This window comes from Bos indicus x Bos taurus, chromosome 27, assembly GCF_003369695.1.
Source record: "Bos indicus x Bos taurus breed Angus x Brahman F1 hybrid chromosome 27, Bos_hybrid_MaternalHap_v2.0, whole genome shotgun sequence".
NCBI classification, from domain to species: domain Eukaryota; kingdom Metazoa; phylum Chordata; class Mammalia; order Artiodactyla; family Bovidae; genus Bos; species Bos indicus x Bos taurus.
In genome coordinates, this window is record NC_040102.1 from 23,687,983 (window position 1) to 23,692,322 (window position 4,340).

Sequence of the window (4,340 nt, forward strand, 5' to 3'; positions counted from 1 at the left end):
AAGTAGGTGTTATTATTATCCTTTCTTTCCTGATGAGGAAACCAAGGCCCAAATAACTCATAAATGGAGTAATAAGGTGTGAATGAGGTCCTGTGACTCTGGAGCCTGTCAACGTGTAAAATAACAAATATATTATTGTTGTTTAGTCACAAAGTAGTGTCTGACTCTTTGCAAACCCATGGACTGTAGCCCTCCAGGCTCCTCTGTCCATGGGATTTTCCAGGCAAGAACACTGGAGTGGGTTCCCATTTCCATCTCCAGGGAACAAATATATTAGCACTTAGCGAACCACCGGGCCCATATTAAGTTGTCATGAATGGTTGTTACACTTCTCTCTCCTCTTTCCAGAAAAGAAAATTTGGAATGAGATAACACATGTTCCATCTTCTTGGAGGGTCCCCTTGAGCCAGGAGGTAGCTTTAGATGGCATCAACTTGTTTCAAGATGCACTTCTGAGCAATCCCAGGAGGGCCGGGGTACTGAGAGTTACCACAGAGCTCAGCAGTCCCTGGACTGGGCTTTAATCAGAAGCACAGAGATAATGTGGTTTGTTTTGTTTAATTTTTTGACCACGCCACATGACATATGGAATCTTAGTTCCCTGACCAGGGATTGAACCCAAGCCCCCTGCTGTAGAAGCACAGAATCCTAACCACTGGACCACCAGGGAAGTCCCTCATACATGGCATTTTAAGAAGCTTCACATTGAAGGAACTGGAAGATTTAGTGGTCTACTGGAATAATTAGGCTGGAATAATTAAAACACACAAGCTGGAATCAAGATTGCTGGGAGAAATATCAATAACCTCAGATATGCAGATGACACCACCCTTGTAGCAGAAAGCAAAGAAGAACGAAAGAGCCTCTTAATGAAAGTGAAAGAGGAGAGTGAAAAAGTCTGCTTAAAAACTCAACATTCAGAAAACTAAGATCATAGCATCTGGTCCCATCACTTCATGGCTAATAGATGGGGAAACAGTGGCAGACTTTATTTTGGGGGGCTCCTAAATCACTGCAGATGATGACTGCAACCATGAAATTAAAAGATGCTTACTCCTTGGAAGGAAATTATGACCAACCTAGACAACATATTAAAAAGCAAAGACATTACTTTGCCAACAAAGGTCCGTCTAATCAAGGCTATGGTTTTTCCAGTAGTCACGTGTGGATGTGAGAGTTGGACTATAAGGAAAGCTGAGTGCCGAAGAATTGATGCTTTTGAACTGTGGTGTTGGAGAACTCTTGAGAGTCTCTTGGACTGCAAGGAGATCCAACCAGTCCATCCTAAAAGAAATCAGTCCTGAATATTCTTTGGAAGGACTGATGCTGAAGCTGAAGCTCCAATACTTTGGCCACCTGATGCAAAGAACTGGCTCATTTGAAAAGACCCTGATGCTGAGAAAGATTGAAGGCAGGAGGAGAAGGGGACGACAGAGGATGAGATGGTTGGATGGCATCACCAACTCAGTGGACATGAGTTTGAGTAAGCTTCGGGAGTTGGTGATGGACAGGGAAGCCTGGTATGCTGCAGTCCATGGGGTCGCAAAGAGTCAGACACAACTCAGCGATGGAACTGAACTGAACTGAACTAAAAGAAGCCTGAAATATCTGCGTAAAGAAAACTTGTGCTTTTTAATGGTTATCAGGGAAAAGAAAGTCTGCATATGTCTTTGGCTTATATGAATTAAGACATTAAGTCATGGTTGCTTTAAGATGAGGTGTGGTCAGAGTCATAAAACTTCTTCAGAAACATTGTGTAATGATATAGATAATGCATGCAAACTGACCACAGTGACATTCGTAGAGCAATATCAGGTAATTTTTCATTGTTTTACTATTACAGTTGGTCTTATAGTATGTAAACTTTTGAAAACCTCTGGTTGGAATGGGAAATGTTTCTTGCCCCATGTATTCCTAGACGAGAGGGTAAACTGCACTGATTTCAGTGTCTCAAGCAAAATCAAATCCAAAAGCTGCTCAGAGCACCTGAAGTGTGATGGAGGTTCACCAAGTCAACTGGTCCGGCTTCGTGTGCTTCTCAAGGCATTGGCTTTCCTGCAGCCTCTTCCTGTGAGAACCGCAATTTCAGGGCTCCCTCGTTTCACACATCAGCTAATTTGATGGAACTGGCTCATTCCCTGCTTATAATTAGTTATCATGCCCTGTACCTTCAATATAGAAATTTACCCACATTTAGTCAACCATGTACAATTCACAACTATTTAAACTTACAGCTTTGTTTGAAGATTAGCAAGATAATAAATGTTATTCAGCCCACTGAGAAGTAGTTCTACTACCTGTAAGTTCTTTAGATTTGAATGCCTTGAAAATGACATCTATTTGTGGGTCCACTGCTCAGTTGGGTCTCGGCTTAAGGCATATTTTTACCTTTATTTTAGTATTTTAAAAAATTTTCATGAAGCATAGTTGATTTACAATGCTGTTAATTTCTGCTGTCCAGCAAAGTAACTCTGTTATACACATATATTATTTTTCATATTCTGTTCCATTATACTGGAGAAGGGAGAGGCTGCCCACTCCAGTATTCTGGCCTGGAGAATTCCGTGGACTGTGTGGTCCATGGGGCCGCAAAGCGTCAGACTTGACTGAGCGACCTTCACTTTCACATAGTGTATCGCAGGCTACTGAATAGTTCCCTGTGGCACACAGTAGGACCTTGCTGTTTGCACTTGTTTTTGTATTAACTCTTTTCCCAGCTTCCCTGGGTCATGCAAAACAGCTTTCTGTACGAATAGACTGGACGCTGAAAGTGCTTGTCAGCACATGTGCGGTGTCCCATCAGCTTCTCCTTGGTGTCCATAGGTCATAAGCCAGTAGCAGCTTAACGTGTAGCTGGAGAGATGCTTCCAGTGTCAACCTGTATATTAAGTACTAGTAAAGCTTACTTTGAGAAGGCAATGGCACCCCACTCCAGTACTCTTGCCTGGAAAATCCCATGGACGGAGGAGCCTGGTAGGCTACAGTCCATGGGGTCGCTAAGAGTCGGACACGACTGAGCGACTTCACTTTCCCTTTTCACTTTCATGCATTGGAGAAGGAAATGGCAACCCACTCCAGTGTTCTTGCCTGGAGAATCCCAGGGACGGGGGAGCTTGGTGGGCTGCGGTCTCTGGGGTCGCACAGAGTCAGACACGACTGAAGCGACTTAGCAGCAGCAGCAGCAAAGCTTACTTGTGTTTAGATGAAAAGTAAATAGAACTTCTCCAGTGAATCTTCTTGCACATATCCAGAAGAGTGTGCACCCCAGTTTGAACACCATTACTCCCTTGAGGTAGTTATAGAGTTACTAGATGCTAAAATGAGAGCTCATCCAAACCCATCCTTTTAACAATTGATGTATATAAAGCAAGATTCCTTGAAAGTTTTTTGCAGAGTTGTTTATGCTGCTTACCCCCAACAGACTTTCCCTGGAACTTACAGTTTAATGCAATTCTGTTTTTCCACTGTTCTCCTGTATCGTTTGGGAGTTTTGCTGCACATGATTGTAGACCTGGCTTATTCCATCTTAGACTTTGTGGCAGGCCTATGATAGATGGCCCAGTTCTAGCATATGATAGCAATTCATTTCAGTTTGCTAAATACTGTCACTGAAGTGAACCTCTGGTCCCCAGGGAGCAGTAGGCCATGTGGCCACATAAACAGCACAGTTGTAGGTCAGATCTGTTTTTATCCACAAAGACATGTCATATTTAGATGTGGTGTGATTCAGAGATTTAAATATTAAAATAATTTTAAATATATTTTGCAACAAGAATAGAAACATTAGAAATCACTGGCCATTTTTGAAGGCTAAGTACTGGAACAACTTTTGCTGAGCCTTCAGAATCTGTTGCAGGTGTCGAAGAATCAGAAGCGTGAGCACACAGTATGGGAAGACGTTGTTCAGACTGACTTTTAGTTTCCTATTGAGGTATAATTGGCATATAACATTACATTAATTTCAAGTGTACAACATAAGGATTCAATATTTGTATATATTGTGAAACTATCACCACAATAAATCTAGTTAATATCCATCAAAAAAAATAAATCACTGTGCTATGTTTGTGCAGAAAATTGTATTTACTGTAAGAGCTTTCTACTGAATGGCTTTAGAAACTGGACATCGTCTTTGGAGATGAGCTATGAGTGGATTTGTTGATTTGAGGATGGCACTAAAGTTTGCTAGAATTGATGAGCTTTCTCCACGTTGTTTTTATATTTATTTATTTCTCTGCACCGGGTCTTAGTTGAAAGACATGGGATCTCGTTCCCTGGCCAGGGTTTGAACCCAGGCCGTCTGCTTTGGAAACGTGGAGTCTAGCCTCTGGACCACCAGG